The following is a 25,634-nucleotide window of genomic DNA, read 5'->3' as shown; positions in this document are numbered from 1 at the left end:
CCGCTAGTGGGTGAGTGGTGCACCTGCTCCTGGCACACCCTTGCAGAGGTGGCTGGTTGCTCTTTGAGCCAGCTTGGCCTTCCCCGGCATGCACAAGCCTCAGTGCAACAACTGTGCTACAAACGGAGCCACAGAGAGGAAACCAGCAGCAGGGTCAGGAGCAGGGTGTGCTCTGCCTTTGGGGCTCCAGTCAATGCCTCAGAACTCGTATGGCACTGCAGGCTTCTTGGTTGCCAAGAGGCAGACCACAGGCTGTCTTGAGGAGGACTTCATGTTCTAGTGCAGAAAGCAACCAGGATTAGCATCTAGGGGACTCAGCCTTCTGTGGCCCTGGCCAGACGTAGACTTTGTGTCAAGGCAGGACAAGCTCACTCACAGCAGCATGTTGCTACCTGGGGCCTGTGCATGCCAGGCAAGGCCAAGCTGGCTCAAAGAGCAACCAATCACCTCTGCAAGGGTACGCCTGTGGTCTAAAGGGTGGTGGTTCCCTGTGTTAGTCCTCCAAGCCCATATTTTGCTTCTGCACTGCCGTCGCAGAGGTTTCCGAAGAGGCTCTGCCTCTGCACCATGCTTCTGCCTGGAAACAGTGGTAGGTAATTTTGCAGGGTGGAGCCTTCACCAATGGTTAAGCAACATCTTCATGATGCTGACCTCGTGATAGTGAGTTCTCATGAGATCTGCTTGTATAACATGATGTGGCACGTCTTTTCTCTCTCTGTCTTGCTCCTTCTCCTGCTGTATGAAACATCTCCTTGCCCCTTGGTCTTCTAGTATGATTGGGAGGCACCTGAGTCCTCCCAGAAGCAGAAACCACTATGCTTCCTTTGCAGCCTGCAGAACTGTGAGCCAATGAAACCTCTTTTCTTTTTGATCATACAGAAGGTTAGTACTGTGAAGTGAAGCTATGAAATTCCTTCAAGGCCTTTTCCCTATGAAATGCCTTCAAGGCCTTTTCCCCATTGTCTTGGCAAGCAGCACTCAGCTTCTTTTCATGCAAATATCTGAAGCCTATGTGAATTTTTTCCCTGAAAATGGACTTTTCTTCTTTTACCACATTGCCAGGCTGTGACACAGAGAGCTGATAATGTAGAAGCAGGTTCAGTAGTGGGTAAAAGACAGAGGTCGGGAGAGTTGGGAAAGCTTACAAGACAGCAAGATGAGGAAAAGCTTGGACCACTGTAGAGAATTGTTAAATACTTGTGATCAGAAGGCTGACAGAAGGATGGACAGTGAAGGCCAGACTTAAAAGTTCTCGGATGAAAATCAGGCATTTCCTGTGAATAGGAGCCAAAGCTACATTTGATTTGCCCAACAGAGGCTGCACAGTGACCTTGCCCTGGAGATCTGTGAAACTATGAACTTGGGCGTGATGATTTAGGATGTATCTTGTGGCATGAACATCTAAGCAGCATAGCTCAAGAGGTGTCCTGTCTGCGTCGAACAGCCTGTGTTGTTATGTATGAGCTAAGAAATGACCTCAAGTTGGAACTTCTACTTAAATGAGAAGCGGAGCTCAAAAGTTTGGAAAATTTGCAGCCTAGTCAAGTGGTCAAAAAGAAAAGGTGATTTTCAGGGGGAAAATTCAATACAGCTTAGAGTATTTGCATAAAAAGGAGCCTAGTGCAAGTATCCAAGACAAAGCGTAAAAGGCCTTGAAGGCATTTCAGAGACCTTTGCAGTAGCCCTTGCTCTCACAGGCCCTGGGGCCTAGTAGAGAAGAATGGCTTCCTGGGCCAGCTCCATGGCCCTGCTGCTGTGTGCATCCTCAGGACACTGCTGCCTGCATCCCTGCAGCCCCGGGTCCAGCCATGGCTGAATGATGCACAGGTACAGCTTGGGTCACTACTTCAGATGTGGCTCCAAGCCTTGATGGCTTCCACATAGTGTTAAGGCAGCAGGTGAAGAGAGCAAGAGACTAGAGGCTTTGGAGCCTCTTGTCTGGACTCCAGAGGATGTAGAGAAAAGCCTGGGTGTCCAGGCAGCAGCCTTTCCAAGAGGCTCTTGGAAAACCTCTGCTAGGGCAGCAAAGAAGGGCCATGTAGGGTTGAAGCCCCCTCACAGGGAGGCTCCATTCTCCAAACCCCAGATTCATAGACCCACCAACATCTTGCGCCCTCAGTGTGGAAAAGCTACAGGCATTCAAAACAGCCCTGTCCATGAGAGGCAGCTGTGGGTGCTGAACGCTGTGAAGCCACAGGTGCAGATCTGCCCAAGGCCTTGGGAGCCCAGCCCTCACAGCCCTGTGCCATGGATGTGGGACAAGGATTCAAAAAGGATGATTTTGGAGCTGTCGGATTGAATGACTGGCCTGCTGGGTTTTGGATGTTCATGTATCCTGTGAGTCCCATCTGTGTTTTGTTTTTCTTTCTGGCATTTTTTTCCTACTGGCTGGGAATGCTTACCCATTGCCTGTACAATCATTGTGCCTTGGAATTAGTTAACTTGCTTTATAATTCAGAAACTCAGGGGCAGATCGGACTGTAGCCTTGTCTCAGATGAGACTTTGGGCTTTGGACACTTGAGTAAATGCTGGAATTATTTTAAGATTTGGGGCACTGTAGGGAAGGTATCATTGTATTCTGCAATGTAAGAAACAGGAGATTTGGGGGACTAGGGACAGAATAATATGATTTGGCTCTGTGTCCCTACCAAAGCTCATGTGGAATTGTAATGGGCCAAGTTAAAGGTGGGGACTGGTGGAAGGTGATTTAATCATGGTGGAGAGTGGAGTTTGGAAGGTGGGGGTGGTTGGGAGCATTGGGGGGGATTGTGTTGGGGTTGCGGGGAAAGGCAGAGGTGGGGGGCCGATTCTTCACAAATGGTTAAACACCATCGTTGTAATGCTGTCCTTCTGGTAGTGAGTTTGCTTCATGGTTTAGGAGCTTTGAGATTTGAATACTGGCCTGCTGGGTTTTGGATGTGCATTGGGCCTGTGGTCCCATTTGTGTTATTTTTCTGGGAAATTTCTTCCCTTTGGAGTGAGAAAGCTTACCCAATGCCTGTACCACCATCGTACCTTAAAAGAACTCCATTTTAAGTTCAGGGACTCATTGGCAGAAGAGACCGTAGCCTTGTATCAGATAAGACTTTGAACTTCTTACATTTGAGTTAATGCTGGAATGAGTTAAGGCTTTTGTAAACATTTGAAAAGGCATGACTGCATTTTACTCTGTGAGAATGACATGAGATTCGGGGGAGGGGGTCAAGGTCAGAATAATATGGTTTGGCTGTGTTTCCCTAGAAAAACTCATGTGGAATTGCAATCCCAAATGTTGGAGGTGGAGCCTGGTGGGAGGTGATTTAATCATGGATGGGAGGGGGGTGGGGTTGGAGGGATAAAGAGGTGGGTAGCGTGGTGAGGAGTAAGCTTGCTGTAGGGTGGTGGGAGGGTGGGGGTAGTAGGAAGGAGGAGTAGCCTGCTGCAGAGGCAGAGGCTCGTGGAAAACCTCTGCTAGGACTGTGCACCTGTGGCTTTGCAGGGTGTAGCCCTCATGGCTGCTCTCATGGGCTAGGCTGGTGTTGAGTGCCGGTAGCTTTTCCATACTGAAGGTGCGAGCTGTTGATGGGTCTATGAATCTGGGGTCTGGAGGATGGTGGCCTCCTGCATAGGGGCTCCAAGCCCATATTTTTCTTCTGCACTGCCATAGTACAGGTTTTCCAAGAGGCTCAGGCTCTGCCTCAGGCTTCTGTCCGGAAACAGTAGGGGGTGGAGGTGGGCTGGGGACGGATCCTTCACTAATGATTAAGCACCATCTTCTTGATGCTGACCTCGTGATAGTGAGTTCTCATGAACTTCCTCATAGTGTTAAGCCACTGGTTGGATGGAGCATGAGCCTAGGGGCTTGGGAGGCTCTGTATAGATTTTGGAGGATGTATGGAAATGTCTGGGTGTCTAGGCAAAAGCCTTCCTAAAAGGCAGAACCTCATAAGAAACCTCTACTAGGGCAGTACAGAAGGAAAATATGGGGTTGGAGCCCCCACACTGGAGGCCACCATCATGAAGACCGCAGATTAATAGACCCCACAACAGCTTGTACCGTCAGTGGGTAAAAGCTACAGGTGCTCAACACCAGCCCAGCCCATGAAGACAGCCGTGGGGCATAAACCCTGCAAAGCCACAGGTGCAGAGCTGCCCAACGCCTTGGGAGCCCAGCCCTTACATCCCTGTGCCCTGGATGTGGGACAAGGTTTCAAAAAGGGTAATTTTGGAGCTGTAGGATTGAATGACTGGCCTTCTGGGTTTGGAGTTTCATGGAGCCTGTAAGTCCTTTCTGTGTTTTGTTCTTTCTGGCAAAATTATTCCTTTTGGCTGGGAATGCTTACCCATTGCCTGTATAAGCATTGTACCTTGGAAGTAGTTAACTTTCTTTATATTTCAGAGGCTCATGAGCCTAAGGGTCTGCAGCCTTGTGTTAGATGAGACTTTAAGTTTTGAACATTTGTATAAATGATGAAATGATATAAGACTTTGGGGGACTGTAGGGAAGCTATCATTGTAGTTTGCAATGTGAGAAGGACATGAGATTTGGGGAGCCAGGGAGAGAATAATAAAATTTAGCTCTGTGTCCCTACCAAAATTCGTGTGGAATTGTAATGGGGAATGTTAAAGGTGGGGCCTGGTGGAAGGTGATTTAATCATGGTGGAGTGTGGGGGTCGGGAGGTGGGGGATAGGGAGAATGGGGAGATTATGTTGGGGGCAAGGGGTGAAAAGTGATGGTGGCTCCTTCACAAATGATTAGACAAAATCTCCTTATTTCTGTCCTTGTGATAGTGAGTTCTCTTCATGATTTTGGAGCAGTGAGATTGAATGGATACTGGTCTCCTGGGTTTTGGACTTGCATTGGTCCTGTGGTCCCATCTGTGTGATTTTGCTGGGAAATTTCTTCCCATTGGACTGAGAAAGCTTACCCAATGGTTGTACCATCATTGTGTCTTAAAAGAACACCCTTTTAAATTCAGGGACTTATAGGCAAAAGGGACTGTAGGCTTGTCTCAGATGAGACGTTGAACCTTTTACATTTGAGTTAATGCTGGAATGAGTTAAGACTTTTGGCAACTTTTGAAAAGGTGTGATTGTATTTTGCTCTGTGAGAAGGACATGAGATTCGGAGGGGTCAGGGTCAGAATAACATGGTTTGGCTGTGTTTCCCTACAAAACTCATGTGAATTGTAATCTTGAATGTTGGAGATGGGGCCTGGTGGAAGGTGATTTAGCCATGGATGGGATGGGGTTGGAGTTGGAAGGAAATAAAGTGGATAGTGTTGGGAGGAGTGGGTTGTCAGTAGGGTGGTGAGAGGATGGTGGGTATTAGGAAGGGGGAGTAGCCTGCTGCAGAGTCACATCCTCATGGAAAACCTCTGCTAGGGCAGTGCTCCTGTGGCTTTGCAGGCTTTAGCCCCCATGGCTGCTCTCATGGGCTGGGCTGGTGTTGAGTGCTTTTGCATACTGAGGGTGCGGGCTGTTGGTGGGCTTATGAATCTGGGGTCTGGAGGATGGTGGCCTCCTGTGTGGGGGCTCCAAGCCCATATTTCCCTTCTGCACTGCCATAGTAGAAGTTTCCCAAGAGGCTCTGCCTCTGCAGGAGGCTTCTGCCTGGAAACAGTAGGTGGTGGTGTGTGTGGTGGATCCTTCACCAGTGGTTAATCTTCTTGATGCTGATCTGATAGTGAGTTCTCATGTGATCTGGTTACATAATGGGCTGTGGCACCTCTTTTCTCTCTGTGTCTTGCTTCTATTTCTGCCATATGAAACATCTCATTGCCACTTGGCCTTCTGATGTGGTTAGGAGGGGCCTGATCAGTGTGGGCCTGCTCAGTGGACCTAGTCAGTTGGGACTTGGTCAGTGAGGCCTGTTTAGTGGGAGCCTGGCCAGCAGGGGTGTGCTTAGGGAGGGTCTCATTAGGGGGATCCAGTAGTGGGGGTTTTGGCGAGTGGGGACCTATTGGCAGCCAGTTGTTTGGTGTCTGGTCAGTGCAAACCTGGGCTGTGGGGCTTGACCAGTGGCGACCTGGTCAGCTGGGCTTAGTGGTGGCCTGGTCAGCATGGGCTGGGTCACTGGTGACCAGGTCAAGGGGTGCTATTCAGTGGAGGACTGGTCACATGGGACCTAGTCAGCAGGGCCTGGTGGGCGTGTTCTGATCAGGGAGTCCCTTGTCAGTGGGGCCCTGATCAGGGCAGCATGGTCAATGGAACCTCATCAGTGGGGGCCTGGTCAGAAAGGACTTGGTCAGTGGTGGCTTTTGTACCACTGGTCTACGGGGTAACCTGGTCAGCGGGGACCTGAGCAGTCAGTGCCTGTTCAGTGGGGCCTACTCACTAGGGTCCCAGTCAGGGGCATCTGGTCATCTCAGGCCTGGTTAGTAGGGGCCTGATCAGTGGCAGCCTGTTCCCTGGAGGCCTGGTCAGTGGGGCCTCATCTGTGGGGCCAGGTAGTGGGGTCATGATCGGTGGAATCTGATCAGTGAGGCCTTGTCAGTAATGAACTAGTCAGTGAGGCCTTGTCAGTAAGGACCTGGTCCATGAGGCCTTGCCAGTGAGGCCTTGTCAGTAAGGTCCTGGTCAGTGAGACCTTGTCAATAAGGACCTTGTCAGTGAGGCCTTGTCAGTGGGGCCTTGTCAGTAAGGACCTGGTCCGTGAGGCCTTGTCAATAAGGTCCTGGTCAGTGAGGACTTGTCAGTAAGGAGCTCATCCATGAGGCCTTGTCAGTGAGGCCTTGTCAATAAGGTCCTGGTCAGTGAGGACTTGTTAGTAAGGACTTTGTCAGTGAGGCCTTGTCAGTGAGGCCTGTCAGTAAGGACCTGGTCCGTGAGGCCTTGTCAATAAGGTCCTGATCTGTGAGGCCTTGTCAGTAAGGACCTGGTCCGTGAGGCCTTGTCAATAAGGTCCTGGTCAGTGAGGACTTGTCAGTAAGGAGCTCATCCATGAGGCCTTGTCAGTGAGGCCTTGTCAATAAGGTCCTGGTCAGTGAGGACTTGTTAGTAAGGACTTTGTCAGTGAGGCCTTGTCAGTGAGGCCTGGTCAGTAAGGACCTGGTCAGTGAGGCCTTGTCAGGGAGGCCTGGTCAGGGAGGCCTTGTCAGCAAGGTCCTGGTCAGTGGAGTCATGGTCATTGTTGGCCTGGCAGCGGGGGTCTTGTTAGTGGGTCCTGGTGATGGGGGTCTAATCAGTGAGGGTGTGGTCAGGGAAGACCTGATGTGTGGGGTCTGGTCAGCAGGAACCTGATCAGTGGGGACTGCTGAGCGCTGCTTGGAGAAGCCAGGTGCATTGCACATTATCGAGGGCCCTCTGGACACCTGGGATGGCCCAGTGGTGCCCAACGGCCCGGTCAAAAGTGGACAAAGCAGTTGTTTGGATGGACTTGGGAGATGTTGCTCAGAGATTCTGACAGGACAAAGGTGAAGAAAGGGTCAGAGTGTCTGGAGAGATGGTCACAGTCTATGGGCTGCACAGGATGGAGAAAGCCAGGGAACAGGCAGGGTGGGCAGTGGGGTGCAGGGAGAGGCAGGTGCATGGTGGGACGTCAGACCCTGTGAAGACTGTGAGGGTGTCAGGTGGGTTGGGCTCCAGGTGCACCCTCAGTGCACTGGGTGGGTCTCACCCCAAGCTCCCTGGACCCCAGCCAGGTGATGTGGTCACTCCCTGGGGGACTGCTCTCAGGCCCCGGCTACCTACCGTGGGCAGCGCTGTCCCATCTCAGGGCTGGACCTTCTCAGATCCTGTAGAGGGCACAGCCTCCACCCAAGAGGGGCAACCCCATGGTGCAGCCTGAGATCTCCATCGGCCTGGAGAATCCCCTGCCAGCCTTGTGCTCCCCATTCTCCCAGGTCCCACTTTTCCAGTGTCAGCCAGCAGGGATGCCCTGTCCTCCCTTCCCCATGTGTCTCCTGGGCTGAAACCTGTGGCAGATTGGGACAGGGATGGTGCTTCCCTCAGGCCCATTTGGGGAAGGGACTGGCTCCCAGACTGGTGCAGGTCCTCAGCTCTGCCTCGATTGGCTTAGAGTGAGATGGATCAGTCAGTTCCCTGAAGGTGAAGATAAGAGACTGTCCCTGCTGTTGGGAGGCTAGTCTAGGGATGGAGGACTTAACAGGTCCTCCCAGGCTGTCAGGCCTGGGCAGCACTGTCTTGTCTTAGGACTCAGAAAGTCCAGTCCTGAGATGAGACAGTGCTGCCCAGGGCTGGTGGCTGGGACCTGACAACATTCCCCCAGTGATTGACCACATCACACATCCAGGGTCCAGTGAGCCTGGCCTGAGACGTGCCCAGTACACTGAAGGTGCACCTGGAGCCCACTCCACCTGATGCCTCCACAGCCCTCGCAGGGTCTGACCTCCCAGCATGCACCTGCCTCTCCCTGCACCCCAGCTGTCCACCATGCCTGTTCCCTGACTTCCTCCATCCTGTCCAGCAGGATGGGATGGACATGGGGACAGCCTGTGTGCACATTTCATGGCGAGTGGGAGTGACACACCATCTCTGGGAGGCACCATGGTTCCTGCCAAACCCGATCCCAAGACTCTGTCCTTGAGGTGGTTTTAGCAAACCCCAAACCCAGAACTGCGGTTGTGGCTCAGGGGTCAGCTCCTGCTAGTGCCAGGACACTACTGGGAGGCTGGGACCCGACCAAAGCCCATGGTGTCTCTGACCTGAGGACAAGGTGTCTTGGGACCATAAGGCCAGGCCACCAATGGTCATTGGGTCATAGGGGCTCAGCCCCAATATTTGTCCTTCCCTGGCTCCTTCTGGTTCAGTCCCATCAGGGCCCTGGATCCCAAGACTCAGCATCCAAGGTCCCCTCCAGGAATCCTGGCAGCTCAGCATATTTTATCCTGTTTCATCTGAGAGCAAAAATGTAAAATTGGATGCACAGAAAAGTGACTCAAAGTGCTTAATGACTAGAAGAAATCTAGGAGCAGCAAGAAGGTAATGTGGAGGGAGGGACCTCCATGACCGGTGTCTGCAGAGCCAGGGGTACAGGCACCCAGTACTGTGGCCTGGCACCACCTGCATCTCAGAGGGTGGGTGGCACACTCCTTACCCAGAGGACAGCAGGCCTGGTCACCAGCTTTTCTACCTGTCCCTGTAAGCATCACATTGCTGGAGGAAAATCTCATGCCAGAGCTTGGACCATCCCTAGCTCAGGGGTTAGGGGTTGTCCCTTGGTGACCTAAATGAAAAAACAGGTCCAGAACAGAGTTCCTGATGCTGGACACTCATTCAGTCTTTGAATCGTGGGAGGGGAGGCCTGGTACTAGGTAGACCTAACCTCTTTGAGGAACCACAGAGCCCAAGGCTGGAAACCTCCAGGATCCTCCACCCCCTGATCCTCCCTGGGGACCCCTGTGGCCTGTCTCACTGAGCACTCTTCCATCTGTGGATGTCTGGGCTGCTGTACAAGGGAGTCCCCTTTCAGGTGTGGTGCTAGACATGGTCACTCCTGCTGGATGTCTAGGTGGTAGAAACCAAGGACCTAGGGAAATACCAGGTACAGCCTTTCCACGCTCATCCAGAGCAGGACAAACAGGCCAGGCGGTGTCAGGAGCCCAGGTCTCCAGCTGGAGGGAACGTCAACCCTGCAGTGGGAGCAGGGGCCCTTTGCACATCCTAGGCACAGATGGTAATGTAGACACCACAGGTAAGCTGGGCTTGGTACCTACCCCTCCCCGGATTCAGAAAGAAACCAAACAAGGAGCTTTGTGCAGAATGAAGCCTCCTTTCCTCCCAGAAGCACTGCTGACTGTTTGGTGGTTGCCATTTGTGGCAGTGAGCCTTTGTTTGTTCTGAGGTTGGGCTGGTTTCTCCTCTTGGCCCTGCCCTACAGATCATAAAGGAGAACAGCAAGAGGTCCCCAGCAAACATCCACAGATGGCCTTGGAAATAAGTCACCTTGTGAGAAACATGTTATGTTCTGGGAGGGATAAGGCATCAAGTAAGGCATATGGGGTTGGAGGATCCCTGGGCAGGTGGGGCAATCCTTGGAGTCTTCCCATGGGAATAGGGAGGTCCTGAGGCAGAGGCAGGGGTTCCACAGGAGGAGTCACAGAGCTACCAAGGGCTCTCCTGTGCCAGGAAGCAGTCAACACCATGAACTGAACACCTGCTGGGCTCCAAGCCCTGGTCCAGGCTGGGGCATGTGGGGCCAGGAGGCAGCTCAGAGAAGGAGGCAGAGAGAAGTGTGCTGAGAGGGCACCCATTTCTGGGTGTAATGTGGTCCAGAGATTTTGGCTGGGAAGGGCTTCCAGAGTTTCATATGTGTTACGGAGCTGCTTCCTCTCCCTAGCCTCACCCTGCAGGAATGCCAGTGAACATATTGCTGACATCTTGGAGCTCAGTACCCTCATAGTGTAACGGCATCAGCAGATCTGCCTGTGCTTGGACTTCCTGTACTACCCATTCCTGAGGGGCGATGCTTCTGCAGGGCCTGTGACTTGGTGCACAACTTCAGACACCATCATCTTGCAGCAGCACCGCACCCTCACTAGCCAGGGTGTTGATGACTTCCTCAAGGCCAAGGCCACATTCAAGGCTTCGGACTTCATTGATGCGCTTGTGCTGAGCAAGGTGGCTTCTCCGGGATCTTAATTCAGGAGGTAGAATGGAGCTTGAGATCAAGTGTCTGATCAAGGTACTTGAACTTGATCTGGAGGGCTCTGGGGAGCCATGGAAGGTGCTGGATAAAGGAGTGACAGTCAGCTATGTTTTTGAGATGACTGTAGAAGGCTGCCTGGAAGGAGTGAACAAGAGCCAGGAGACCAGGGAGGGAGCTTGTGGGGCAGGTCTGGAGATGGCAAGGGAGGGATCCTGCTTGGATGAAAGGTCTTCAGGGACTGTCTCAGGTTACACACAGGTGTCCTCAGAGCTAGTGTGTTCAGAGTCTTGCCTCCAGGATGAAAATGGGAAGGAGTTGTCAGACGAGGACATATAAATGGAGGCTGGCATATTCATGAGTGCTGGTGGTGGTCCCGGTGTGGGACTACTGTGGGAACAGGGGTCTCTCCATCCAGGGATATGATGGATGGACCCTACATCACTCCATTCTGCCCTTCCTTTCCCTCCTCCCATTCTCCCGAAAGCCTCAGTGTATGGGCGCTGTTCATCCTCTGGTGCTGAAGCAGCCAAGAGACACAAGTCTGCCTGGCTGCCTCTTAGGATAGGACAGCAGAGCCAGTGGCCTCTACTAGATCCTGTACAACCTCACAAAACACCCAGACATCGGGAGTGCTGCCAGCCTGTGATGCAAGAGTCCTAATCCTGAAGACATTGAATGGTGGGTGCTGGGCCTCATGGCCTGTTCCCCAGCCCCTCTCATTGGCTCTGCTCCAGGTGGTGAAGGGGGAAAATGTTTTTGTCAATTCTGTCATGATTGCCTAGCAAGAAAAGGAGCAGAGCCCAGAAGCAGTAAAATCAGTTAGTAAAATCAGTTTTCTTTTCTGAACTACATTTCTGCCATCTCTAATTGAGGGGAATTCCTTCGACTCCACGAGGTTGCTTGGAGAATGACTGACAGTGTATGTAGAGCAGGTGCCAGCCAGCAGGCGTTTGGTGTCCAGACCACTCTTCCCCCTTGATTTTCTGCCTCTATTTTCATTTTGTTCCCAAGACCGTCACTCCCCTTAATTTTGCTTTTCCCTCTGATTCCCACCTTATCTTCTATCCCATGGATTCACCAGGATCTAAGTGGGTAACAGTCATCTATGCATGTATGTGTATGTATGTATGTTCTCTGTTGGTGTTGGAGTATGGTGTGTGTGTGTGAGAGAGAAAATGTGTGTGTGTGTGTGTGTGAGAGAGAGAGTGTGTGTGTGTGTGTGTGTGTGTGTGTGTGTGTTGGGGTCACTGAGGGACTGAAACTCTCCACACCAGGCTGTGGTCCTGCTCACTGCTGGAGGCGCTGTCAGGGCTCTTGCCATTGACCCTCCAGGTCTCATTCTTGCAGTGCAGGCAGGGCATTCTGGAGGAATCATGTCCTTGGGCGAAGCCCTGAAGAGTGACTGGTGTGTATTGGTGGATAAATAACCCAACTCCCTTGCTCTGGGTGTGATGACTCTGAGGCACATGTTCTATGCTGTCTCTCAGAGGTACCCGGCAGGGCTGAGTCCTGGCTGCCCACAGTGGAAACTTTCTTGATGAAGGTCCCTTTAACTGCTACATTCCATTCCTGTCTCAGTTCCCCACTCCTCTACTGGTGTTGCCTGCAATTAGTACTCTAAGGAAGAACTGGCAGTAGAATTACTGTCCTGGAGTCATCTCCAGATAAAATTTTTATACTTGAATCTTTGCCTCAGGATCTACTTCCAGGAAACTTAAACTAAGACACACATTTTTCTTTCCTCCAATCTTCATAGACCTGTCATTGTGCTGTTTTTACCAAAAAGGATCATGAGGATCAGAGAGGAAAAGTCACTTGCCCAAAGTCACACAGCTGAACAGTGGTGGAGTTCAACTTTGACCGTGGGCTGTCTGGCCCCAAGGTGTATGCTTGCTTCTCTCCCGAGAGACTCCTTTCTTATCTGGCTCAAATGAATGAAAGGAGGATGTTAAAGGTAGGATCTCTGAAGCCTGTGCCAGTGGAACCGCAGCTCATGGCTGGCACCTGTGTTCTCATTCTTACCTCATTAAGAGTAAAGTTTATTGAGTTTATTGAATTTAAGTATCTTTAGTGAGATCATTTATTATTAGTAAGAACTGGGACCAAACAGATTTTCTGACTCTAAAAGAGAGATTTTCACAGAAACAGATATATACCTATAAGTATACAGACACGCATACACACATTTCTTTACTGCTCATAAAAATTAGTCCTTATTAGAATGTGGGATGTATAAACGTAAGAGAATTTTCATGTTAAAATTGACAGATACATTTTTAAATTGTCCTAAAAGAAATTTAATTATTTTTCTTTTAGAATTTTCCATTAATGTTATTTTTATGGGAAACTATATAACTTTATTGATAATACATACGAGAACCCTTTGTTTTTCACATTGAAAATACAGTGTATTTTGCAAATAACTAAGTCCTAATTTTGTATTAAAATTTTAAATTTTCAATCTTTTTTAATTATATTTTAAGTTCTGGGATACATGTGGAGAACGTGCAGGTTTGTTACATAGGTATACACATGACACGGTAGTTTGCTGCACCCATCAACCTCTCATCTACATTAGGCGCTCATCTACATTCGGTGCTACATTATGATGTGGAGAAATAGGAACGCTTTTACACTGTTGGTGGGAGTGTAAATTAGTTCAACCATTGTGGAAGACAGTGTAGTGATTCCTCAAGGATCCAGAACCAGAAATACATTTGACCCAGCAATCCCATTACTGGGTATATACCCAAAGGATTATAAATCATTCTACTATAAAGACACATGCACACAGATGTTTATTGCGGCACTGTTCCCAATAGCAAAGACTTGAAACCAACCCAAATCCCATCAGTGATAGACTGGATAAAGAAAATGTGGCACATATACACCATGGAATACTCTGCAGCCATAAAAAAGGATGAGTTCATGTCCTTTGCAGGAACATAGATGAAGCTGGAAGCCATCATTCTCAGCAAACGAACGCAGAAACAGAAAACCAAACACCGCATGTTCTCACTCATAAGTGGGAGCTGAACAATGAGAACAAATGGACACAGGGAGGGGAACATCACATACCGGAACCTGTCGGTGGGGGGCTAGAGGAGTGGGGGAGGGATAGCATTAGGGGATTTAATAATTTTAAAATTCAATTCTGTTGAAATGTTTACTCCAAGAAGCAATGTGTTTTTGAGAGCTAATCCTGATATATTCAAATCTTAACCACTTAAGTTGATGGAGTGGACTTCTTTTAAATTAGTGATTCCCTAATTTACCTGACAGTTGGAATTTCCAGGCCATGTTGAAAATACAGATTATCCAGACTCTTACCTCTGCAGATGTATTTAGTGGTTCTAAAATCGCACCTAGGAGTCTGGATTTTTCCCAGGGGCCTTGTGTAATTCACACTGATGACCAGGCATGTTTGGGAAATTGTGCCTCAAGGAGATTTTTCATTAAGCAGTCTTCATTTGAAAAGAGGATCATTTATCTTCTAATACCCCATGCTTCCTCTTTCTCCTGCTCTCTTTGTCTCCTGTTGTCTTTCAGTTCCTAGAAGCTTTAATTGAATGAAAGTTCCTAGTAGATCTGTACCCACTAAAAACCACACTTCTGAAGCTACGTGGCCACCAGAAGACACAGCTAGTCTGCCATGTAAAAAAGGAAATGTGGCATGTGCCCTGAAGGTGCAGGGGTGAGAGGCAGGGAAATGGAGACCCCCACAGCCAGCAGCAGTGGCCCTCATCACAGCCCTCCAGGAGATATCAAAGGAGGTCAGACCTCTGACAGTAGTCTTGACTTCCTGCTATAGAACACATTGTTAACACTGAAAAAGATGATCTGTTCTAGGGGAATGGTGAAAGCTGACTCTAGCACTTGTGCTTTTTGTTTGTTTGTTTGAGATTGAGTCTTGCTCTTGTTTCCCAGGCTGCAGTGCAATGCGTGATCTCAGCTCACTGCAGGCTCTGCCTCCTGGGTTCCAGCTATTGTCCTGCCTCAGCCTCCCGAGTAGCTGGGATTCCAGGTGCCCACAAGTGTGCCTGGCTAATTTTTATGTTTTTAGTAGAGATGAGATTTCGCCATCTTGGCCAGGCTGTTCTCCACCTCCTGACCTTGGCCAAAGTGTTGGGATTACAGGCATAAGCCATTGTGCCCGGCCTGTGTTTTTAATTTCATCATGGCACAGCTTCAAAATGACATCTAAGTAGCTGACATAAAAATGAAAATTCTGTGTACTTTGATATTAGCAGGCTTCAAATACAAACCAGAATATGAGTAAATTGTTTCTTAACCAAACTGAATAATTTTCACATTGGCAGGCCATTGGTAGGCTATTCAGCATCTGGCTCATGTTTGGGCCAAGCTGGGTGCCTCATGAAAGTCTGGAGGGAAATACAGAGGGCAATTCTCCATAAGCATTAGGCTCAGAAATATCCTGCTTCCCAGTGAAAAGTTTAAGTTGACTTTCACGCCACCTTCATCAAACCGAGGTTGGTCAACACTTTTCACCACTGCCACTGGACACTTTGACTTCCAATTTTGCTACCTGCTGTACAAAGATACCCCCTTCCTTCCTTTCCTGCATTCTCCCTACAACCTTGTCTTTTTTTGAGTAAATCCACTCTGTCTCATCATTGTCCATCTCTGCTTCCCAAAAGCTTATATAGTACAGAAATTGGCCAATCAAGATTACCATGTGGAAGAGCATCGATTTACTGAATAAGGTAGCTGGCTCCTGGGGGCAGAAAAGTGATTAGACACAGATAAAAATCATAATCCCTGCTCTCCTGGACTCACTCTCCAGTGGGCAGACAGACAGATGAACAAATACAACTTGATAACTACAACAATCAAGTGAATTATATAATTTAGACTGGAGAAAGAGCAAACGTTATCATAAGACAGTGTGTCCACTACTTACTCTCTAACAGATTTCCTCATAAACCACTAGGCTTGCCAACTTGTTGAATGAGAAAATTGGAGGGTCAGGGGAGGGGAAATACATATGCTTCTTAGTATTTCATTCCATAAATACATAAATAATGAAACCATTAATGATATCATCATGTTGATTCAATAAGTTTGAAAGCATAATTGATAGTAATCTTTGGAAGAAATTGTATATGTGTCTATGTATGTACATACATAGACATACATATTGCTTTCTGAAATTTTCAATGACTTTATGCTTCTTCTGAAGTAATTCGAGTTTAGTATTTGAGACCCCTGGGTCAAAACATCTTCTTGAGTATACTGAAGAACATTTGGATTAATTTCAGACATGTATTTTGGTTTATATAGTGTTTTTTATCCATGGTAACTTATTTACTGTTTAAAAACATATTGAGAACAAACAACAGCAGCAACCCTGAATTGAGTGAAAGTCCTGAGAAGGGCTTTGCCCAATCAGTGCATGTGCATGTTTACACTAATCTCCTGTCTGAACCTAGGAACTGGCTGAATGAGCTAGCAGATGGCCTGTCTGGCTGCATTATAAATGATAATTTATTTTTATTTGTTTTACTCATTCATTCATTTTGAGACAGGGTCTCACTCTGTCATCCAGGCTAGAGTATGGTGACACAATTATGGCTCACTGCAGCCTTCAACTCTCAGGCTCAAGCAATCCTCCTGCCTCAGCGTCCTGAGTAGCTGGGACTACAGGTGCACACCACCGTGCCCAGCTAATTTTTAAACCTTTTTTTGTAGAGACTGGGTCTTATTATGTTGCCCAGGGTGGTCTCAAACTCGTGGACTCAAGCGATCCTCCTTCCTTGGCCTCTCAAAGTGCTGGGATTACGGGCTTGAGCTACCACATATGGCCAGAAATGACATTTTAAAACCAACTATTACGTACACAGATATATGATGATCTCCGATTGTTTTATCTAAAAATAGGAGTGCCTTAGGTTTATCGGCTCATTTTGTTTTATCAAACAGCTTAAATGCAGTTGTGAATATCTTTGTTTACCCTCATAACCTGAGAATTTAGAATGAATATAATTATTGCCATTTTCACAAGTAAAATTGGAACGAGAATATAAAACAGTGGAATACAGGTGCAGCTAAGAGTAGCAGAGGTAAGCCATCTATAGAATATTAAAATTTCTTCCATGTGTGTTGTTAGAAATCTATAAAACCAAAATTTTTTCATGCCTGGAATCCCAGCACTTTGGGAGGCCAAGGCAGGCAGATTACCTGAGGTGAGGAGTTCAAGACTAGCCTGGCCAACATGGTGAAACCCCATCTTTACTAAAAGTACAAAAATTAGCCATGTGTGGTGGGCACCTGAAATCCCAGCTACTCAGGAGGCTGAGGCAGGAGAATTGCTTGAACCCGGGGAGTGGAGATTACAGTGAGCCAAGATTGTGCCACTGCACTCCAGCCTGGGCGACAAGAGTAAGACTTCATTTCAAAACAGCAACAACAACAACAACAAACAACAAGAACAACAACAACAAAACCCAACATTTTCTAATACAAGGAAACTCACTAAGCTTTATAAGGCCCCCATCCCTCCAAGTATTATCCTTTCTGGCTGCCCCAACATTAATGACAGCAACTGGTAGTAGCCATCTGACATACAATCCCAGTACATTTTTGGGCTCTGATGTTTTCTAGGAATTTTTTCTTTACAGACTTATTGAAATTAAGCTCTATTCCCTCAAGACCTGGTTTTCATAAACTGTATAGTTTTGCAGTTGAGGGGAAATGGTCTTAGGTCAGTCAATCCACTGTTGACACAGAAATGAAATGAGGTAATGGTAGGATTATTGTTAAGATTGAGAGGTGTATGAATCATCCTACCCTCTTTCCCAGCCCCCAGGTGACCATATAATTAAAATATCCTTGATATTTCTATGTTGTTTAAGTTTTTAATTCTAGAACCCCTCAATCTTTCTCTATTCAACTTAAGTGAAAAGACATTTGAGTATCCAGAAGACACTCAGCACTCAGAAGTAAAGGAAGAAAAATGGAAACATAATGGTCAATGCCCATGTTCTACCCCAGGATCAAATGAGGCATTAATATTGAGAGTTGTGATTCTGAATGAGTCTTAACCTCATGCACATGTTAGTTGTTCAAAAATGTGTCATGTCAGCATGGTGGTAACAGTGAAGATTTTCTACAATCAAAATAGTATAGTTACGTTCTGTTGTATAAAATAGAAATAAATGGACCACATTGATCAGAAAAATCACCCTAGCATATTCCGACAGCTTAATTTTTAAAAAGCTATGTTATATTAACAATTTAACCACATAGATCTGTCAGCTAGAATACATGTTGCATATTTAATTGACAATAATTTTTTTTGCTCTCTCAGAGAGGTGTAGATAGATTTTGGGGTTATCAAATGGTTCTGACTTTTTCTTTTTTTTTTTTTTTTGAGATGGAGTCTTGCTCTGTCACCAGGCTGGAGTGCAGTGGCAAGATCTCAGCTTACTGCAACCTTTGCTCCCTGGTTTAAGTGATTCTCCTGCCTCAGCCTCCTGAATAGCTGGGATCACAGGCGCATGCCACCATGCCCAGCTAATTTTTGTATTTTTAGTAGAGACGGGGTTTCACCATGTTGGCCAGGATGGTCTCAATCTCCTGACCTCGTGATCTGCCCGCCATGGCCTCCCAAAATGCTGGGATTACAGGCATGAGCCACTGTGCCTGGCTGGTTCTGACATATTTTTAAGAAAGACTAGGCTGATGCTATGGTAACTCAGTTATTGATGATACATGTCATCTTGTAAGTAGGAGTATTCAATATTCATGGTTTTGAAGCAATTTCAGAGTACTATAATCACCACACTTGACAGACTTCAGAATTCATTGAAAATCTCTGGAAATAATTAGCAATCTGTTATCATAGACTCTAAACAGACCTTCAAAATGCATTACATAGATTTGGTAAAACAGATTGTCAGTCTGCCAAAAGTAATCACTTTGGTTTGATTTGCATTGAATGAAAATTTTAAAATGTAAAGCTAAACTCTTCAGGATCACTGCACTGGGTTTCTATAGGACAACATTGAACAGGGCTGCCACTGAAACACCTTGGATGAGAGCCTCAAACTCCCTGAACACAGCTTCCAGCACACTACTGGGAGAATGATTGGGACTCAAAAATATGTGCAATGAATGTACTTACGGGCTTGTTGGAAAGGAAGTAAAGAGGTTGTATGTAATTACCTCAAATTAATACTACTACAGATAAAGTAGTAATTAGTACTGACAAAGTAATAGTAGCGCTAAAGTAGTGTTAATAGCCCTACACTAGTAGTAGTAATAAAGTGGCATCGCTATTGATTCTATCCATCTACCTACCTACCTGTCTGGATGGGAAGGCATAGGATTTGACTGTAAGATTGGGCTTAGCAGTGAAGACAAAAGAGCTCATGCATGCTTTGGACAGGTACGCACTCAAACTTGGTATCATGTGACTGTTCTGAATTCCAGAACCAAGGCTAAAAGGTGGAAGTTTTGTTTGACTGTGTCTCACATTTTCCTTTTGGTCTATTGTCTAACACATGTTGCTAGAATTCTTTTTATTCTGACTACCTTTTATGTATAGACAACGCCATTATTGACGAGATCACTCCCAAGCGGATTGGAGATTGTCCCAATACTTAGACCTATAGCAAGGCCTTGGGAGAAATGGTGGTGCAGCAGGAGAGCAGGAACCTAACCATTGCCATCCTAAGGCCCTCCATTGTGCGGAGCAACGTGGCACCAGCTTTTCCTGGTAAGCCCACTTACCTGGATTCTGTGTTTTGCTTTCAAACTAAGGTTCTTCTAGCCCAATTATTTTCTGATGTCTTTCTTCTTCTTCTTCTCCTCAGGATTTATAGCTAAGTGCAGCCAATCAAATATTAACCCATTATACTAGGGCAAAATTCCACTTTGGGATCATGCGGCTCTTCTGGCAGTTACCCTATCTTAGAGTTGGATGGAGATCTTAAATTAGCTTCTAACTACTCTAGTCTCAAAATTCCCATGGGTGATGTTTTCATATCTTGGCTTTCCCACTGTAGCTTAAACATATCAGAATGTTCTTGATGGCCAAATTGGTAGTATTGCAACTAACTGCCAGGGTTACAAAGCTCACAGAAGGATCTCAGTTTGGGAATACTAATTTTTTTTAACCTCAGTATACTGCTATGTCCTTTTGAAAGTACTTTGAATTATACCATCTTCTTCAAAGCAAGTCCGTGAAGCTTTGGGGGCAGATACATTCCAGCTCCACCACTTACTGGCAATGCAACATTTTTTAGTTGTTCTTTCGGTAGAACAGGACAGATACTACTTTGGAGAGTTGGTTTAATGAGACAATGTATGAGGAGTGCTCAGTCTCTAGTAAAAGGTAGATCCCTACTAAAAGGCTCAATGAATATTAGTCCCTTCATCTTCTCCTCCCGTATGTCTGGTCTCCCATTATACGCATTTCGACTTTTATACTGTAAGGTAAAGAGACGGCTTAGGGCTTAGGAAACAAACTCAAAAAGACATTTCCCTCTAACTACTCTTAAGCATAATCTTTCCTGTAACATCTTTAAGCAAGTCAACTCACATTATTACCAATCATGTTTTCAATGTTCTCCTAAGGAGGCTAAAATCAGGAATGAGGTGAAGTATGGTTGGTGAATTGCTTAGCAGATCATGATATAAGGACAAGGTCCATTGTAGCCCTTAAGTTGTCATAAAACACCACAAAACCATTCATGACTGCTGCTACAAACAACAATCCTGGCCAAATTTTAATTCTTGCACAAACTGCAGAAAATAGCCAACGCTTTGCCATTGATCTTTGAGATCTTAATAATACTGAATTAGATGGTTCTATCGGCTGGAGTCTCAGTGCCCTTGTTTGAAATTTATTAAGATTAGACGGCAGATGTTCCAAAGATACAACAATTTTCTGAAATGTGTAACCAATGGAAATTTTCTTTCTTTTAGGGTTGGGTTGATAATCTAAATGGATGTAGCCGACTCATTATTGCGGTATGTATAGGGATGAAGAAGTAACTGTAATGTAGTGGAGGAATAGTAAGAAAATTCTTAGTGCTGGCTTAGCTTCATTGATCCAAAAACATAAATGCTACTTTACTATCAATTGAAGCATATTATTTCAATTATTCTGGTTATAATATGGAGGCAGGATGAAATTATTTTTATTCTTTTAGAATTTTTTTTATCAGGAAAACAGAGGTAAAGTGCTATCAATTACTATTTAAGAGTTCTATTTTGAAAAGTGAGAATTAAGGATTTTTCTTTTCTTTTTAAAAAAACTTTTTTAAAAATTAAAAATAAAACAAGCAAAAGTCTTATGAAAATGAAGCAAGTAGCCCTGCCACTCTATGTACAGTAATAATATTTGTCACAGTTATTATGTACAATATTATTAAAAATGTCGCATACAGTACAAATTAAGGCCCTTATTTCTCAAAGGACATCAAGTCTTATGCCCCGTGGGAGGGAAGATGCCACTTAATTATTGCACCATTTTGAAAAACAGAACTCGTCAAGGCGGATAGTGGTCTTTTCCCACCTGGTCTTCAGTCACAGATGGGGGCTGGGGCGGTGGCGCTGTCTTCGTCGTCGAGATAGACCCTATGTAGCCACACCGCCCTGCCCGGTTCTGTGGGTGCAATAAATACCAGTCACAGTTTGGGAGGGGGCCGTGCGCAGGTGGGGAGGCCTCTGGGCTGCATGTGCTGCTTCCTGTGCAGGGCAAGGTGGGCAGAGCGCAAGAAGGCGTGGTGGCACCAATGGCCCTGAAATGGCCAGTGGCCCCTGTGCTTGTGGTGGTGGAGCGTTAGCTTGTCTGAGTGAGCACACTTCCAGCTGCTTCCATCCCAGTGGCAGTGGTCGGGCTTGTCACTTGTGTGCTGCGCAGATGTGCCTGCAGGGGAGAATTCTTGCTGGAGGTCTTGCCGTAGCCGCATAGGTATGCCCGGTGTTGCGGTTCCCAGGCCAGGAGCAGCTGCCACGCTTGGGCTTGGCCTCCAGCAGCTCCAGCGGGGACGCCGGTGCCACCACAAGGAGGCCGCGGGTGACTGGGGGTGCCAGGCCCAGGGCTGTGGCGGCGGCGGCCACCGCCTAAGAGACTAAAGACAGGGGCGTGGAGGGGCGGAGCTGGGCAGGGGGCGCCTCATGAAGGCCGGGCTGGGTGTCCCAAACCAGGGCCACGGAAGGGCTGCGGGAAGGAGGCGTGCGGGCCGTAGGGGCTGAGGGGCAGTTGTTGGGGGCGGAATGGGAGGGACCCGGGATCTCGCATGCATGAAGCCGCAGGCCCGGGGCGCCCTAGTGTTTGAGGACGCGCGATCCATACCTGAACCTGGGTACGCAGCCGCAGCCGCCGCCATCTGCTTCAGGGGGCTGGGCTTTGACCAGGCGGCTGGGCAGCGCCAGTTGAAAGCGGTTGAGCAGGCCGGGCGCAGTGGCTCACGCCTGTAATCCCAGCACTTTGGGAGACCAAGGCGGGCCGATCACGGGGTCAGGAGATGGGAGACCATCCTGGCTAACACGGTGAAACCCCGTCTCTACTAAACATACAAAAAAAAAAAAAAAAAAAGTAGCCGGGCGTGGTGGCGGGCGCCTGTAGTCCCAGCTACTCCGGAGGCTGAGGCAGGAGAATGGCGTGAACCCAGGAGATGGAGCTTGCAGTGAGCCGAGATCGAGCCGAGATCGCGCCACTGCACTCTAGCCTGGGCAACACAAGGAGACTCCATCTCAAAACAACAACAACAACAACAACAACAACAACAACAACAACAACAACAACAACAAAAACCAGCTGAGCAGCGCGGGCCATCTGGCAGTGGGTCCAGCTCCAGAGCGCCGTAGGGCAGCGGCGTGCAGTGTTCGGGTAATAGGACGCAGACGGCGGGGTCGCCGGGGGCTTCGGGGTGGCCTCGGCCCCAGGCCATCCAGCCCTGTGGACCGAATGGAGTCCCGCACGCTGTTGAGGTAGTTGTGGGTTCCCCTGGCCTCGGGCTGGGCGCGGGGTCAGCGCGCCTGCAGGCGGCGCTTGCGGTACGGGCTGGTGAAAGTGGAGACGGACGGCGGGATGGATTCACTTGGCCACATGGCGCGAAGCTGGGAAGATGGGCACCGGTGAGTGGCTGCCCGGGAGGGCTGGTCGGGGCGCGGACAGGCGGGCATGGTTCTGCCAAGGATTTTGCTTTATTTCTCGCAAGATGGGGGTATTTCCTCCTTTCTTCAGTTTATAATTGCATGAATTAGTGCAGTGAATTGAGGATGCAGTAAAAATATCTTCAAAGATTATTAAATTCGTTATTATAAAACACATAGAAGAGTTTATGTGTGTGTATGGCAAGCAGGTATACATCAATAACTCTTAATGAATACAAGAAAGAACTACCAATATTGGGGCAAATTTTTCAAATACAAACATCAGTGAATATAGGCAAGGCCTTTTCTTTTTTATTATTCTATTTTAAGTTCCAGGGTACATGTGCACAACGTGCAGGTTTGTTACGTAGGTCGACATGTGCCAGCAACGCCTTTTCAATAATGTCTTACAAGGAGAAACGTGGCTCCTCTAGGTGAGCAGCCCTCAGTGCGCATCTCCCTGAAGTTCACATTGATCCGGCAGAGCTGTGGGGTTCACAGCTCACACTGAGGCATTCAGGGCCTAAACCCCACTTTACTCTTTTGTACAATGAATGGGAAATCAGTGATCTAAATGAGTTTAAATCTTATTAGGGATTCAGACTGCCCTTCAGACTCTGTCTCTATTCCTCCCAGAGCTGGGTTCAACATGAATTCAAATACAAATATGAGACAATGAATTATGGTAGTGACAAAGACCTTCCTTCGAATTTCGGATTTTTCTAGCAGCCCCTTTCTTTCTGCTTCCCACCTGCCTTCAACTCCTTCTCCTAAAAAAGTTCAGTTGGGGTGAACGTTTGGTGACTTAGAACATCATTATTTTAACGGGATCCCAAAGCGGTTTTCATTATATGCAAAGCTGTATATTTATTTACATTTTTAAAAATGTTCTAAATTGGTTTCTTATGTCCAAAAGAAGGGGAGCTAGTTATAAGAAAAGAGAATTGAGTAACATAAGAAAGTGCTAATCATTTCAAATTAAAGTGGGAAACATGCAAAGCAGAAAGAATCAATTTCATAAACTCAACAAATTATTAACATAAACAATTCCAACTCTTGTATCTATATAACATCAGTGATCTGTGAGGTGAAATGAGATTCTGAAGAAAAAGTAAATAATAAGGCCATTTTTCTAAGCCAAAAAAGTTTTTGTCATTAATTGTGGAATTTCACCAATCAATTTTTTTCAAATAAAATTTCTTAAACTTTTAGTGCCTACTATTGCTTGTAGGTTAATAAACCCTAACAGAAAACAAAATCATTAATGAAATGGAAAACAAACATTAATGGAAAATTTGTGTAACCTTAATTCTTAACGTGTCTTATGAGTTAATTTTTAAAATGTGAAGGTTTATTCTTGGTGTTTGGTAGTTAACTAAGTTTATTAATCTCTCACAAATATGAGGAATTTTATTCCCTAAAGGAACGTGAGGAACAGGAGTAGTTCAAGAAAATGCTGAAGATGCGCTTGGCTGGGAAGCTAGGATAGGCTGACGAAGTCAGACTTAGTGTGGGAACCTGGTAAGCAGTGGATCGATGTTAGCTGTTTTCACTTATTGCACTAGTATAATCAGTTTGATGATACATACTTCAGCCCCAGCTGTTACTTAAGACCTGGTTTCACATTTTATGTTCTTTTTCCTGTGCAGGCTGGGAAAGGGTTTCTTCTGTCCATAAAAGCTACTCCAATGGCTGTGGGAGACTTAATTCCAATTCCAGGTGATACAGCCGTCAATCTCCCACTAGCTGTAGGATGGTGTGCTGCAGTTCACAGGTGTGGATGCTCAAGTGGGCTTTCAAAGATGTCATGAGAGGGAGGGGTAATGTATTAGGCACATTTTCCAAATATAGGCATTTCATTGTACAAGACCCCAAATGTGAGAGGGTGTTTGTTTCAGTGTTTTATAGAGTTCCTAATATGCCATCATATATACATTCAGTTGTTTTCAAAATACAGTTTAGTACTTGGCTACTCACAAAGTAATAAAACATTTAAATCACTTAACCATACAATTCTTGATAACCAAAAGGCTTTTCTTTCTATTCAGTAGTTTAACATTCAGCTTTCTTTTTTAGGGCAAAGGAGATAGAAGTGGATGAAATGAGAGAGTATTTTTTTAATTGAACTCTGATTAATGCCAAAAGTGTTCAATCACTATGTGTGGGGAAGTTTCCTGGTACAAAGGAAAAAAAAAAAACAGATTGTTCATACACTTGGCTGTGTTAGTAAGTGGTAAACAGAATTAAACTTTTCTTATGTGAACTCACACATACGTGCTTCATAATATGTCACTCCTATTTAACATCTCTTTCACACAAATAGGCATCGCCTGCCACACACACCCTTTTGCTAGTCTTCTTCCATTTTGCTTATTAACTCAAAGAAAGAAAAAAGTACAGAAGCCTTCTTGCATAGGTTGCCTTAATCAGATGAATTATTGAAACCACTCTTTCTAAATATTATTTTCCCTTATTTTTCTTTCTTCAGTTTTCCATTCTGTTGTATTTATTTAATTTTTATTTCATTTTCCAGACCTAAGTCAATGTTAGTCTACTACTGTACATCTGGTAACCTCAATCCCTGCAACCGAGGCAAAATGGGTAAGTACTTTAGCCATGTAACTGCATAATTACTAGTGTCTGACACAGAGAAAAAATAGACAAAAAATGTGTCGTGGAGCTTAGAGCCTACATGGGGAGAAGGACAAAAAGTAAGCAAAGAGACAAAACAATGAGAAATTGTAAATGTGTGGTAGTTAACTAGAATGTACGGTGGTTACCAAGGAAAGGAGTCATTGGGAACACATACATGATTGTAAGCAGTAGGGGGTCCATTGGCTATAGAGATTTTAAAAAACAATGATGAAATAAAGCAAAAGTTGGCAGTTATAAAGAATCTCAGTGATAAAATACTGAAA

The 25,634-nt window shown here is 46.5% G+C and overlaps 1 long non-coding RNA gene across 2 annotated transcripts; it reads left to right on the top strand.

Annotated features, from left to right (window-relative positions):
* Positions 1-7,607: 7,607 nt before the first annotated feature.
* Positions 7,608-25,242, top strand: LOC129397335 (uncharacterized). Of its 2 annotated transcripts, XR_010109450.1 has the most exons (7): positions 7,608-10,626; positions 11,075-11,268; positions 12,347-12,544; positions 14,140-14,363; positions 19,157-19,327; positions 20,539-22,698; positions 24,140-24,785. It is a non-coding gene; the product is annotated as an uncharacterized LOC129397335 (long non-coding RNA). The 2 variants fall into 2 exon arrangements; XR_010109452.1 differs by lacking the exons at positions 7,608-10,626; positions 11,075-11,268; positions 12,347-12,544; positions 14,140-14,363; positions 19,157-19,327 and adding an exon at positions 24,793-25,242 and having other exon boundaries at positions 21,481-22,698; positions 24,140-24,490.
* The last annotated feature ends 392 nt before the right edge of the window (positions 25,243-25,634 follow it).

This window comes from Pan paniscus, chromosome 13 (assembly GCF_029289425.2).
Source record: "Pan paniscus chromosome 13, NHGRI_mPanPan1-v2.0_pri, whole genome shotgun sequence".
Lineage (NCBI taxonomy): Eukaryota > Metazoa > Chordata > Mammalia > Primates > Hominidae > Pan > Pan paniscus.
This window is presented reverse-complemented; position numbering and strand designations above follow the sequence as displayed.